This window comes from Lactuca serriola, chromosome 8, assembly GCF_051521515.1.
Source record: "Lactuca serriola cultivar US96UC23 chromosome 8, Lser_US96UC23_V15, whole genome shotgun sequence".
Classification (NCBI taxonomy): Eukaryota; Viridiplantae; Streptophyta; class Magnoliopsida; order Asterales; family Asteraceae; genus Lactuca; species Lactuca serriola.
The window spans coordinates 241205577-241221783 of record NC_136415.1 but is presented as its reverse complement, the minus strand read 5'-3'; the positions used below and the strand labels follow the sequence as shown (position 1 = coordinate 241221783).

Sequence of the window (16207 nt, the reverse complement as noted above, 5' to 3'; positions counted from 1 at the left end):
CCAGGAAACTCCGAATCTTAGATGGAGACCTCGAAATCTCCCACTGCATCACGACCTCTATCTTGGCCGAATCAACTAGAATACCTTTCTGGTTGAGAAGGTGCCCAAGAGATTGTACCCCGTGGAACCAGAACTCACATTTGGAGAACTTTATAAAAAGTCTCTCCCCCACTTATATTCGACTAAGTCTTCACTGCACGCAAGAATTGAAGGATTTCCAATCATTCCCGCTTCCTAGTATCCCCTTGATGACAACCTGTACTTACTAGTGCTAGGGATCCATCACCAATCAAACCTTAAGATCGTCCATCCTCTGAAATCTTGAAGAGTACTCTTGAAATTTGGTCCAATTTAACACCTCAATCCATCTCCCATGCTGTCAATTGAAGGTCTCAATCTTCACTCTAGCTGACGAATCCTCGTTCTCATTTCCAATCTTGCAGTACCACTAAACTCTAACCAAACACAACCCATGCGAAAATACAATTCTCTTGAACATCTGATGACCAACCACTTATGCATCTAACACCTGCAACTAACACTACCCTCTCCATGTTACCAGCCCTATCTTAGCAACGGTAGTGCCTTGAACTCCAAGGTTCATCCATAGCCAATTGTCGACCACACCTGAACCATGATAGAACCACTGAATGCTGACTTCGTTGAAGAACTACCGCTCTACTCCTGACCGAGGGTCTTCCCAAACAATACTCCTGAACAGATCTCAACAAAGATCTGGAATGATAACGGTAAACGTGGAACCCGCTCCGCAAGATGCATCCCTTTGTGGGTTCATCAATGACTTTTCGGCTTGCAGGATGGCATATATGATCCTTGATAACCCAAACACTAGCAGGAAACCGACCCGAGGTCTGACTTATCCAAACTCACTCATAATTCCAAAGCGGTACGTATTCCAAAAATGCACCTGATATCATAAAAGATGACATACTCGCAACATCTGGAGGAATACTGACTCCCTTCTGCTGACATGACCAATCCTGCTACCATGTAGCAGCCTAAACCCTTGGAGTGACAAACTCCCTCGTGTACATTTCTTGTATACGCTGCACTGAATCAGGCCCTGCTGGCCCTTCACCTGATGATCATAAGTCATGGGTCTCTTCCTGAGACCCCTACTATACGCACCTAGCACGAACCTCTCTTCTCAAAGTGCTCCAAACTGATCACACATCTGCAATTTCATGGAAATCATATCCCTTAGGGTCTGACACCCTGCCACGCTCACTAACTCACTTGCCAATGGCTATGCTAGAACATCCTCTGTCCCCAAACTGGGTCACAAACTCTTCCCTGAAGCTTCTCAGATTCTCTAAGACTCTCACCGATTCGAGTATGAATCTTGTGCTTTCAGTAGTACGGATCCAATACTACCTTCCACACCTATCCATACTTTCCTCAGCAATCCTCCCGGATCCTCCAAGTTACTTCCTCAACTGGTACACCCAAGTCTAACTGAGCCTCACTACTGACACACTGAAATATATCCTAGGCTTCCCTAGGTTCCCGAACTCACCCAGTCCTCAGCTGCTGAAAGATTCCCAGTAATGTCAACTAGCTACCTCATAAATATAGCCACATGCAACAGAGATCAGATAATCCTTCAAGTAATAGGCTCATCCCTATAACGGTTAGACTTAAACGAGAGTTGCGCAATATGGTTAAATCTATCACTCTGAGATTATCCAGCCTATGCCACATGTGACTTAGCATATTCACTTAATAGCTAACTCACATTGCTAAGAGTCCCACAAAGCACAAAGCAAGCAGCATTCAGACAATGGAAAATCTAACCATCATATTCCAATCAAATCATTTTATCCTCTAATCAGGAATCTGTACATGCAATTGAAACAAGCTATCCTATCACTGACTGATCAGTACTAGCATGCAAATCTATAAGCACATATAATAGGCATATAAGGCATCCTCCTAGATCCTTAGCCCTAATCTAGCATGCAGTTCTCATAAGCATATCATATCATAACATCTCATAACATGTATGGATATCTTGGGGAAGACTTACTTGAGCTCGGCTGATTGCACGCATCACACACCTTGTTCTTTTCAAAATTCCTTTCTCTTTTCAAACTTCTTTTATAAAGTGATTTTACTTTTGAAAATTTTCATACCAACTCCTTAGTTTGAGTTTAGACACACCCGAGAGTGTACCCGAATCCCTCAAACCAAGGCTCTGATACCAACTTGTAACATCCCAAAAATACAGGCCAAAAATTTCATTTTTAAATACGTCATTATAAAACCAACAGTGTAATAAAACATTTGTAATATCATGTCATGTCAAAACCAAAGTAGAAATAATCAAACATGTTATCGTGAAACAATATCAAAGTGTAATCCCAAAGATCTCATGTGCGGAAAACCATTGTGTGATGCGCTGCGATCAAGCCGTCTCCTTTACTTTAAACACGAAGTACGTGAAACCAAAACTGAAAACCGTAAGCACGAAGCTTAGTGACTTCCCCCAGCATACCACATACCATATAATCACATAACATACATATATTGTCAGGCATATCTGGGTGCCCGAGCTACCCCTTCGGTCCTCTCGACCGGATACTGGCTAGCATATCTGGGTGCTAGCCTCCCCTTCGGTCCTCTCGACCGGATACTGACTAGCATATCTGGGTGCTGGCCTCCCCTTCGGTCCTCTCGACCGGATACTGGGGACTATTTCACCCCCTACTACTACCACATAACACATATCACATAATCTATCTAGCATGGTTGGGCATGACTACCCCTTCGGCCCTATCGACCGGTAATCTGGGGACTATCTCCCCTACTATCACTAGCACATAGCATCATATCATACTAGCACATAACATATCAGGTAGTAGCAAGCCTAGATGAATATCATAGAGACAATCATCTAATCATACAACTCCTACTGATGGGTCGACATTGTGGCCGTAGACCCACCACTACTGGAAGGTAACTCACCTCACACTGCTGACGTCCCGAAGACACAATCCCACACTTGCTGAAGTCCCGCAGACTTGACCCCAGCTGCTGGTTGATAGATTCCCGAACTGTCAACAAAAAAATAACACCCAATTAATAATTGGGTCCCAATATATAACCATAAGTACATTCTTTGGATAATTACTACATTACCCCTAGCTTGGCTTATTCAAGCCCAAGGCTCAATCCATAGGCCCAAAGTCAATTAGGGATCAAAGCCCAACACATGGCCCAATTTTCCAAATTGGGCCTAGGCCTATACATGGTCTCATTCTAAGGCCCAACATCATATACTCATTAAGGCCCAAACTATAGCCCATCTATGGCCCAATTTTCCAAATTGGGCCCAATCCCCTTACATAGGCCTTACCCTAGGCCCATTAAATTACTCTAGATCATTTGCTTGATCTTGGATAGTCCAATAACCCAATCATCAAGGCCCAATAAAAAGGCTGCTATGGTCGTTGGCTGATCAGAAATGGGCGAAACCACAACAGCTTCAGTGGTTGGCGATCTCAACGGGAGTGGGGTGCGGCGCCGGAGGTTGAAGAGGTGAGGGGTGGCGGCTGGGAGGAGTTATAAGGGTGGATGACGACTGCTTCTTATATTAGGGTTAGGGTTTTTCTTTGTGGAACTGGCACATGCTACGCTTTATACCCGTGCCCTTCAAATTATTACCATAATGTCAAGATCAATCCCTCTCCATAAAATTCTTTTCATATCAAGTCAATAATTTACCCTTTTAACCCATCCATGCAAATCCTTTACAATTGAAGTCCGGATTTTACTAAAATAGCCCCTTCTCTACAAGTTCTTTTCAATTGAAGTCCAAATAATTTACCAAGTAATCCCTGCCCTCATAATTCTTTACGGAACCCATCCAAAACTTACACTTTTAACCCCCGACTTCTAAAATTGTGACAATTAGCACTTCGAGACTATCCTTTTATATATAATTATTTATTCAGGGCTACAAGCCATTCATTAGTTCATTTATTTATTTAATAAATAAACGGGGTTTTACACTAACACACACTATTATACTCATAAATATACATATTTTGCTCTAAATGAGACTTGAACCCTCAACATTTAACGGATGAACATTTTTTGTCAACTTCTAATATTATTAGGTTCGTAAATCATTTGTTATTTGATAAATGTGAAATAGTTTAGAAACTTATACTTATGATATAATTAAACATTAAACGTTGAATATCATATAATTCAGAAAAAGAGATTACTCATGGAACTACAAGTAAAATAAAAGTTTGGTCCTCTGGTATGTTATTTTTGGGGTTTGAGATAAAATGGTCTTTGAAGAAAAACCTGTAAGAAAAAAGTTCATCTGGACAAAACATGTTTATTTTGTGCATACAAAAAGGACCCGTTTTGTATTTTAATTTAAAAAACACATTTCCCCAAACTTCCGGTTCTTCTCGAAAGGAATGGTTTCCTCCAGCGAAGTAGTTGCGTACAGGGGAAAAGGCGAAGCCTCGGTTGTTTTATATCTATCCTTCTCAATTCTCGAGTCATCGATGTTCGCTGGGTAAGTTTTCCAATTCTTTTTCTGTTTGACCAAATTCATATTGATTTCATGAACTTACTCTATTTGGTTTTTACAAAAATTTTAACATGCAACAAAACACACAAATTTGGACCTAGTAATTTAGCATGGTTGAAACGGATGCATATATCTTTCTATGTGTACAATTATCTGCATGCATTAACGCATCGTATTGGGATGCTTCTAAGTTTTTATATTTCTGTCTGACCTAATTCTCACACAAAATTGGGACCTGTAAGACATAGAAGATCGAAATCATGCGATTTTATGATGATTCATATATGCTGATGGTGATGGACTTTGTTCTGCAACACTTTTGGAGCTCCTAATTGTAGATATAATGTCAAACTCATTATCTGTTAATACCTGTTAAACAGGTGGAGATGCTTAAAACTCAAGTGTTTCCCCTGCTTCTCAGTAGAACCTTTTATCAGTGGCATTATGGGGAAGAAATGAGCTCTTGTAGCTCAGCCATAAAAAAAAAGCACAAAGAGATGATGATGGTCCTTCTGGATTCATGCTGACATATGCTTCAAGTTATTAAATTATTTACTCTGAATAGCTGCCCATCATCCACATAATCATTCCGTAAGGCGATGCCTGGAACCCACCTTGGTTTGCCAATTAATTACTTCCTATTTAAAAATTGATATGAAATTGTTTACTTTGTAGGGATAAATGAATGCTAATCTAAGAGTACTATAAATTAACACCCAAATAATCAGTTAGAGAAATAAATACTACTTACTCCCTCTGTCTCCGTGCCAAAAAATGCCATATGATATGCTTGACATCTAATTTGATAAAAATGCTACCCTTAATCAAATTTCCAAAATGCCCAATTAAGGAAACCTGTTGACCATAGTTAACTTCTGCAGTGATGGTTTTTGTGCATTTCTTCTTTTGTTTTGTTTTGAAAATGTTCAGTAAAGTAGAGATTAATCTTCATTTTTAGAGGTTTTGTTGAACGATTATTGTTTTGACTTTTATAGAAATGTATTAATCTTCATACGGTTTTGTATCAGAAAATAATTTCGAAGATCAATATACTTCAAATGTAAAATATTGAAGCCTTATGTATTTGATTATTCAAAAAAATAATGTTTGACAATTCTCTGCTATGTGAGGTCCCAGGTTCAACTTTCAAGAATGGGCATAGCTTTCTAACTCTGGTGCCCATCGGATCTTTTTATTTAACAGCTGACATCAAACACATATTATCTTTTGGTTTGCTCATGAAAGAAATAGTTCCCATGCACAGATACACTTATGCCCATATGTATGTATATATTGCATGGACCAATTAATGTGTGTCATTTTGGTCTGCTCTACCATAACATAGGTATAAGATCACAAGTCAACAAAAAATGACAGCTTTTGGGAAATATATGTCATTTTGGTCCAATATGAAAATAAGTTTGTTAGTATTGTGAATAAAATGTGTATGGCCTTTAGTGACAAATGAACGAAAATGGGCTTCTAGATGGTCATTTAGTCCTAAATAGTATTTTATTGGGCTTGAAACATAACCCTTATAGTCAAATAATCAATAGCTTTCTTTTCCTGCAACTTAGTTAGTTTTATAATCCTTTAAATGTCAAAGTCAAGTTTGTAATTTTGTGTAAATTTCAAAGTAAAGTAAGATAGTCAATAACTTTCTTTTCCTGCAACTTAGTTCTTTAATCCCTCAAATGTAAAAGTCAAGGGTATAGTTATGTAGACTTCAAAGTACTTGAATGAAACTTTATATTTAGAAATACATGTATTGGTTGGAATTTTTAACTCTAAAACATAAAAAGGTAATTTAGAGGGCCATAGCTAGGCGATAAAAAAATATTAAAGTTGAGGATTAACATAAAATTTGTATACAAGTCATTTCTGTGAAATTAAAGTATTTGTCACAGATGTCACTTCTGTTTTTCATATTTCTCTTTCCTTGGATCAACACTAACATTTTTATCACAATATATATATATATATATATATATATATATATATATATATATATATATATATATATATATATTCGAATATAGAAAATTTAAAAAATACAATATTTATTAGGTATCTTTACAACAAACATCATTTATTTGAGCTTTAACTATTTTATATATATATATATATATATATATATATATATATATATAATACACACACCAGTAGATTTTGATTGAGAAAAAGGAAACTATGCCAGGATCAAACAAATACTAATTTATGGATAGAGTTTGTACATTGACTTCCAAATTTTCCAAGTCATGTCCATTGACTTGCAAGTCTTTGATGGAAGCAAGTTGCTTTCAATTCTGGGTTTATAAATAAAGTAGTTTCTTGATCATAAAAACCCATCAGTTCATCTTAAGAACCCATCTTTCCACTTTATTTGAAAAAAAACCGAGTTAATTAGGGAGGGTTGCTAATGGGGAATCCAAGGGGCTTAGGGCTTCATCTCATTTTCACAAGTATAGTTTTTCTTGCAAACACATATACCTGTTTGGGTGTTCGAAATATCTCTGTTGTTTGCTCTCAGAGAGAGCGTCTTGCTCTTCTCAAGTTCAAACACAACATCAAAGATCCTTCTGGAATGTTGTCATCATGGATTGGCAGTGATTGTTGCAGGTGGGAAGGAATTCAGTGTGATGGTGTCACTGGAAATGTTGAAAGACTTCATCTGAGAAGAGATCGGGACTCTTATTCTTACACTGTTGACAACTATTTAGTTGGTAATGAGGTGAGCTCTTCGTTGGCGGAGTTAAGGCATCTAAAATACTTAGACTTAAGTGGGAATGATTTTCAAGGAAGCCGGATCCCTAATTTCATTGGTTCCTTAACAAAGCTGAGCTACCTTAATCTCTCTTACGCTGGTTTTCATGGTATTATTCCTCCTCACATTGGAAATCTCTCTAATTTAAAGGTTCTTGATCTCAGTTCAAATAGACGGCTCATGGCGGATGATATGGCATGGACTTTTGGCCTTTCATCACTGAGCATCTCGACTTGAGTTTGGTGAATCTTGCTGGAGCACAAAACTGGGACATGGTGCTTTTCATGATTCCTCTGCTAAAAGAGATAAGTTTGTCAAAATGTGGACTTTCCAATGTTGGTCTTGGTTCCTCTGTTAATTCAAGTAGAATACATCACAACATCAAACACCTGGATCTCGGCTTCAATTCTTTCAGAGGTTCACTCTCTAGTTTTCTTCAAAACATGACATCCCTAACATTCCTAGATGTTTCAGGGTTTGATCTTAGTTTTTCTCAGAACTTTCAACACTTGCTAGACATGATCCCTTCTTTATCAGAGTTGCAGTTGTCAATTTGTGGGCTCCATAACATGCACCTATCTGCCCCTCATCTTAATTTCAGTACACTTTCTAACATCCAACACCTGGATCTTAGCAAAAATTCAATTGAAGGCATATTTCCATCACTTTTTACAAATATGAGTTCCTTAAGAGTCCTTGACCTTTCAAAAAACATGTTAAGTTCTTCAGTTCCTATTATGCCAAACCTTCTGGACCTTGATCTTTCTTTTAACAAGTTTAAGCAGATTGAGCAGGTTGGAATCTGGAGGCAGTGTCACCTGAAACGATTGAGAGCATCAGGAAATGATTTTGATATAGAGATGATCGACTCACCAAAAAACATATCGGAATGCTCCGAATATTCTTTGGAGAGGTTGGATTTACGTGGGAGTTTAAATGGTACAATTCCAAAACCACTTGGAAGTCTGTTGTTGAATTTAAGAGTCTTAGATTTATCATACAGTAGATTAACACGTCCAATCCCCGAATCTCTAGGAAGATTAAGATTCTTAGAGGAGTTATATCTATCTTATAACAACTTAACCGGTCCTATTCCAACATTCCTTGGGAAACTTTCCAAACTGGGCCTTTCTTTCAATCAATTGACTGGTTCAATTCCATACTCCTTTGGCCACTTAACAACTTTAACAGATTTGCATCTACAATTCAATCGATTAACGGGTCCCATTCCGACATTTCATTGGAAACTTTCCAAACTCGACCTTTCTTTTAATAGATTGAATGGTTCAGTTCCAGAGTCATTTGGAAAATTAACCGCTTTAACAGATTTGTCTCTAGAAGTCAATCAGTTAACCGGTCCTATCCCAGCATCTCTAGGAAGACTTGTTTCACTAAAAGCAATTTCATTGCATTCAAATTTGTTAAATGGGACTATTCCAATTTCATTTGGACAACTTTCCAAACTCCATTCTCTAAATATCTTTAATAATTCATTAGAAGGAGTTGTTTCTGAAGCCCATTTTGCTAAACTTGCGATGTTGACTGAACTAGATACTTCTTATAACACTAAGTTGACATTTAATACTTCTTATAACACTAAGTTGACATTTAATGTTTCACGTGAATGGATACCCCCATTCCAATTGGTTATTCTTCAACTCAGTTCTTGCAATATTGCAAATGGACACTACAAGAAAATTTCGATTTAGCTACGAAAAAAATTTGTAGCTAAAAGCTAAAATTTTGTAGCTAAACCTAAATAACTACAAAAGTTGCTACGGAATTTGTCAATGAGATTCCGTAGGTATATTTCTTGTAGCAAACTGTTTAGCTACAGAATTATAGTTCCATAGCATTTTTGCTACGACGTTTATTACGTAGCAATTTAACTGCACTACACTTATGTAACAATGAGATGCGTAGCAAATTCCGTAGCCATTTGTTGCGTAACAAATTTCGTAGCCGTTTGTTCCGTAGCAAATTCTGTAGCCGTTTGTTCCGTAGCAAATTCTGTAGCCGTTTGTTCCGTTGCCATTTGTTCCGTAACAAATTTCATAGCCATTTGTTCCATAGCAAATTCCGTAGCTAATTTTTCAGTAACAAATTTCATAGCTATTTGTGATGTTTCAAATTTCATAGCCAATTGTTCCATAGCAAAAATAAGCTCCAAAGCAAATTCATAACGATAAAAATATTCAAGAAAATCCAATTCCCATTTATAATATTCATTCAAATATATAAAAATGCAATAAAATATAATTTTAATAGTTACATAGATTTTTATAGATATATTACATAACTGAAAATCCTTTTACATAGTTCCCTAATCATCAAACCTAAATATTCATTACAAATATTGTCACACAGTTCAAATTGGAACCACCACAAACACACAAACAGCCACAAATGCTCAACAAAAATGGCACAACCTGCAAAATCAAATTTATAAACAACTTGATTAACATTAAAATCTCTTGTATGAAATCGCATTATATCTCTAGTTTTTGACCAACTAGAGATTTAAAATCTGGAAATAAACAAAAAAATAGAAAAAACAATCAACTCTTCTATTTGATACACTATTACCATATACCCAAGACACAAAATGAATCACCTTTTGAGCACCATCAAATCCAACGTTAGCATGTTGCCAACAGGATTTGAAATAAAGTTAAAACAAAATGACAATATAATGATCCTAGACAACTAGATATTAACGTGTTTTTATAAAACAAAACTTGATTGTCTATTATAAAAGGTAATCTAATAATTAAAGATTCAGATGTTTAAGTTTTTGTGTGCTTTCGTATCCGCAATATAATCACAGCTGATTGCAAAAAAACCAAATTTGCATAATGGAATTTTGTAATGGTAGTGGCAGGAGTTGTTTATGATCTTATTATTTATATTTCTACCTATTTCCAAGAAACCAATATAACAAAAATTATTAAATTGAATATTATAGTTGGACTTTGTTTTCTTTAATTTTTACCATCAGCTGATTGGATTGTGTGGTAACGAGTGATTACCTATTAAGCTTTATAGAGATTTTTCTAGCTCCCAACAAGCCATGACTACATCGATTGCATGGACACGACCATGGATATAAAATAGTGTGCCTACACATGGAAAAAATGAACGGTTGAATATATGAAAAAAAACAATAAAAGATGAGATCAAAGATTCTTGAAATGAAGTTATAAACAAAAGATTTTGAAAAGGTAAGTGAAATATGCATTTACCCTATTCTTAGTGGCAAAAGCTTTGGAATAAGAGTATCATGATTAAAGTTCATGATTAATTACCCTTGCCATTTGGGGGCCAATTTGGCCCGTAAAGTAAAGAAAAAAGTCTCAGGACATGTGTAATGTTAATCCTTAAAGCAACTTAACCCTTTTAAGTTTTACCCCTCGTTAACTTTACCCTTTCAGAAGAACTAATTATTATATCTTGTGAGATAATAACTATTCAAGAGGAAACATGTAAAGCATATTTCAATGGTTTGAATGATCCGTTTATTGCATCATACAAGCTACAATGTCTTATATAAAGATAATACCAACACATCAAAATGAACATAAAGCATGATGGAACATGAAATCATAATTATTTATGGATGATTAAGAGACTTCAAGATTGAAATTATATGTGAAAAAAATCTAGATCTGAAGTGTAATTGTTTAAAGATGATTAAAGCTCAAGTTGTGTCATAGTGTTTAATGGAACATCCCTAATAGAAGTAAATCATAATGGAAGCAGATTATGAAAACACTGTCATAACTTTATTATTATTAATTGTATTGAAATATAATTCAAAGTAAATAATAAACAAGTTTTTTACCTTTGGGGTTCTTCCAATCAATCTCTGATATATGAAGGGAAGATTTCTAACAATCACAATCTGCCACTTTCTAATAAGTCGTCCTCATTAAATATATGTCCATGAGCTTCCTATGCTGCAAGGGTAGTTTCGTCCCAAAATACAGACCTATATGTAAGTGTGATATCATTAGAATTAATTCAAATTATGCATATTAATATGCAGAGTACATACCTTTGCAAGTGAGGCATTTGACATCCCAATCGGGTGATAAAGATCATCCCACCACCAAATGTGAAAGTAGAAACGATACTTTTCATGTTTTTTATGAATGTTTTGTCTTCATTTGTTGTTGTTAATACATATATTGAAGTTCTTCAGGAGGTAGAATCTTTAAGCAACCTGATACCAGTATATGAAAGTTTGTTATAAAGTGAATAGAAATGTCCTTCCAATCTATTACAAAGCTGAATAAAAAGAAGGCATACTAAATCTTAATTTCAATTTGTTCCTAAACCCTAACTCTATTCTTTCATTGCTAATTAATCATAGCTAGTAATAGTATGCCATATCATTATATTCATATCATCTTTTCTAGCTTGTCAATACTGTTCTTCTTCTTCTTTTTTTTTTTTTAAATTAATTCATGCGTTGAATTTTGCCCATCATATTCATACTAACAATTTAAAAATGATATAATCCAGATTCATGGAGTTTGGGAGAGGCATATATGTTCATATTCATCTTAATGCTCTAGTCAGAATAACGTTACCACCATTAACTTTGAGGTCATAATTTAGTAAACATGAACTAAAGAGTTTCACAATTTAATCATTGATTTTTACCATGGATTGTTCATATCACTAATCTAGAAAAAATTCCAGCCTTTGCTCAAGGAACAAGACCTATGTGCATATAATCATTAAATCAATCAAACTTTGCTCAAGGAACAAGACCTTGGCGCATATAATCATAATAAATGCAATTCAAACGCTAGAAGATATTATGAGTGACTTACATGGAGCATCTAGATGATTTAATTTCCCTTCGATTTCTTAGCCAGGATACTACTACATTAGGTTTTTTTTTCATGAATACCAAGTCCCGATTTGATCGTACTCGATCTCCAGCCAAATTACAAAGCCTCGAAAAGAAGAAGTAGCACTGTCAAAACCGGCCATCATCGTGTTAGATGCTAACTCACTTTCCCTCAGAACTCCAACTTTCTAGCTTTCTTCGTGGTTGGGACTGCATCTTAACGCCGAATCGGGAAGGTTGTGCACCGAATCAGTACACTGTTGTTGAACAATTATGCCTAATTACACCGTCGGAGATCTGTGTAATGTCGGTAGTAGTCGACGACATCAGAACTTCATTGAAACTATGGGTGATTTTATTCTAGCCATCTAACTTGGGGAACCGTGAACAGATTTGGATTGAACAAAAAGGAAAACATGAACTTATACCCCTTGTACTTTTGAAATTCGCCTAGCCTATCCCTATTAAAAATAATATTATAACAAAATAATGATAATAAGAATAAATAAAAAAAAAAACTTATAAAAATACGTAAATAGGTTTATTAATCATAATTAAATTATAATTAAAAATCACAAAACAATTAAAATCAATAATATATTTTTGCTGGTAAAATATTTTTCTATTTTTTACTACGGAAGCATATTCCATAGCTAGTTGACTACGGAATATTCCGTAGCCACATAGCTACGGATTCAAATTTTGTAGCTATTTTCCAAATTCAAAAACAACTTAGATACACAAATAACAACAATTAATATTTCCGTTACAAGTTCCGTTGTAGATTAGCTATAGATTTTGTGTGTAGCAAATTTTCGTCACCAAATAGCTACAAATTTCTATTGTGTAGCCAACTAGTTACGGATTTTTATTTCGTAACCGATTTTTATAGCCAACTAACTACGAAAATGGATTATGTAACATGCTCCATAGCAAACTACCTACAACCAACAACCCTGTAGTATGTTACGTAGTAAAATAGCTACAAATTTTAATTTTGTAGCAACAATTCGAGATTTGAATACGGAAATGCAACTCCCTAGCCATTTCTGTAGAAAAATAGCTACGGTCATCCATTCTGTAGCGTATTCCGTAGTAAAATATCTACAGATTTTGATTGCGTAGTAATTTTTTATAGTTATTTTTAATTTAGCTACGGAATGTAACTCTGTAGTCATTTCCATAGCAAAATAACTATGAAAAGCCGTTTTGTAGCACATTTTGTAATAAAATAGCTACAAATTTTGATTTTGTAGTAACTTTCCGTAGCTATTTAGGATTTTTCTTGTAGTGGGATTCCCACAGTGGCTTAGAAATCAAAGGAAACTTGAGGCGTTAATCTTGTCGAATGCTACAATTTCAGGACCTCTGCCCACATGGTTGCGGAAGCTGCCCGTCATTAGTATCTTAGACCTCTCTTACAACGAAATTAAGGGTCCTTTGAGAAATCTTCCTAATGAATATGGATCTATGAGAAAATTATTCCTTCAAAGTAACCATTTTAATGAGTCGATTCCAAGATCATTGTGCAGAATGACAAGTTTGATATTTCTTGATATCTCTAGAAACATGTTAACCGGGAAATTCCCCACGTGTCTTGAGAATCTACAAAACTTGCTTGCCATGAGATTTAGCTCAAATCGGTTGTCCGGTGTAATCCCAGGTTCTATAGCACTTAATTCTTCATCATTAATTCGGTTAAGTTTGAATGACAATAACTTTAGTGGTGAACTTCCCCGAGAATTGGGGAATTTAAGATATTTAAGTGTCTTAGATTTGGGTGATAACAAGTTCTCCGGAAGTATACCTGAATGGATTGGAGAAAAACTTAAATCTTTGGTAGTTTTGAGGTTACACAAGAACAACTTCACCGGAAGAATTCCCCCATCTTTATGCGAAGCTTCAAATCTTCAAGTTCTGGATGTTGGATGTAACAACTTAATGGGAGCTATCCCTCCTTGTCTAGGCGAGTTAAATGCCATGTTTAATAGTAGTCGGGTACATTCGCCTCTTTGGCAATACGGTTATAATGAGAATGTGATTGAGGTCATAAAAGGTGTTGAACTTGAATATGGTACAATTATGGGTATACTTTTTAGCATAGACTTTTCAAGCAATAAACTTGTTGGAGAAATACCAGTCGAGCTAACTGCACTTTCGATGTTAGTGGGTCTTAATCTGTCTAATAATCATCTCAGTGGGGGTATTCCCGACAGCATTGGAAACATGACGAAGTTAGAATCTCTCGATTTCTCAAAAAATAAATTGACAGGGATGATACCTCCAAGCATGGCAGCTCTGACTTTTTTGAGCCATTTGAATTTGTCATACAACAACTTGTCTGGACAAATTCCAACAGGTCGTCAATTGCAGACACTTACTGATCCATCAATATATGCTGGGAACCAAGATCTGTGTGGACCTCCATTGCCAAATAATTGCTTAAATCATGAAGACCCAACAACAACGCCCGACAAAAAATACAAAGCAGATGACGAGCCCACGAAGATATGGCTGTTTTATTTGGACATAATGGGTGGTTTTGCAACAGGGTTTTGGGGTGTTATAGGAGTTTTGTTATTCAAGAAACATTGGAGACATAAACTTTTCATGTTTGCTGATGAAACCGTGGACAAGATATATGTTGCAGTCATGGTAAGAGTTGCCAAAATGAAGAGACAAAGTGAAGACACATAGATCCTTTTTAAATATATATCATCAAGGATTAACAGTCCTTTTAATATTGATATTGTGCTTGTTTATAATACTATTTGGATTTTAGATTTTTATGAGATTTGTGATATAGATGGATGGTATTAAAAGGTGTTAATTTTGAAATGTTTGTTTGATTCCGTATTCATACAAGATGAAGTTGTTGTTGTATATCAAATCAAAAGACACGCAAGGAAACCGACAAATAATATTGTGAATTATATGTCGATTAGTTGCGAATAATAAATTCAATTATTATTATTAAATTTACCAAGTTTCGTCTGAAACCAGATCTATCCTTCTCGATTAGATCTGATTATAAGAAAGGTAGAAGAAGACTGTCCTGTTATTGGACGAATTAACCACAAGACAGAAAAATAAAACCGACCTGTTGATTGCTGACTTGATCTTGAAGCAACTGCACGGATCAGATACATGTCCTTAAAGGTTTTTACTTCGCTTGTATTGGCTGTAAGCAACAGAGTAAAACCCCAGGATTTAATGCAGCTAGATCGATATTCCAACAGCACTGGAAATCGACAAACACAAAACGACTACTCGGAAACTAGAAGAAAAACGCAGAGAGAGGGAGAGAGCTTTCAGATTCCGTGTGTGTTCTGAATGGCTCCTAGAGGGCTATATTTATAGGTATCGAAACCCTAGAAGGCATAAACCGGGCCCCCATAGGCCGGCCCCAGAAACCCTAGGGCGACAGCTTGCTCTCCAAGCAAGTCGTTTCCTGATCCTTCTAGAATGCCCCGATGACTTATCCATTACGAAGTCAATGCCGGTCAACCATTTGACCGGGTCGGTCAAATCGGCTTGACCCGAACTCACCAAAAATAAAAGCTCCTCAGCTCCCAGCGATCGATGCGTCGTGCGAAGTGCAAAGTGCGCCTAAATCGCGCACTCGCGGCGTCGGCTAGTGCTAGGCTAGGCTAGGCTAGGCGCGCGCGTGGGCTTGGCCCATTCCTTTGATCCACTAAAGCCTTTGAAGGCTTACCAAGGGAATAGGCTTATAAACCCTCAAAAGTTTCTTCTCCCCACCAATGTGGGATACAAAGGAAATTGCCAACTTGCAATTCCTTCATATATATAAAGTTCCAACAATCCCCCACCAAGTTGGTAAGTTTCCTTTCACTCAGACAGATGATGTCACTCGGGTGTCACGAAGATTAAACCCTAGTTTAATGAGAACAAACAAGAAGAGACCGATTCAATAGTATCCTTATAGGTTTAAACCATGAACCTTAATGACCTCTCCGGTTTACCCCCACACACCACAAGTCATATTTGTGTTCTC

The 16207-nt window shown here is 36.2% G+C and overlaps 1 long non-coding RNA gene and 1 pseudogene across 1 annotated transcript; one reads left to right on the top strand and one right to left on the bottom strand.

Annotated features, from left to right (window-relative positions):
• The first annotated feature begins 6794 nt into the window (after window positions 1–6794).
• Window positions 6795–14996, top strand: LOC145066788 (uncharacterized; annotated as a pseudogene).
• On the bottom strand, window positions 9569–12602 carry LOC145066789 (uncharacterized). Its single transcript, XR_013688791.1, has 5 exons — window positions 12173–12602; window positions 11389–11556; window positions 11176–11322; window positions 10364–10453; window positions 9569–9763 (listed from the first exon to the last, which is right to left on the bottom strand). It is a non-coding gene; the product is annotated as an uncharacterized LOC145066789 (long non-coding RNA).
• Window positions 14997–16207: the final 1211 nt, after the last annotated feature.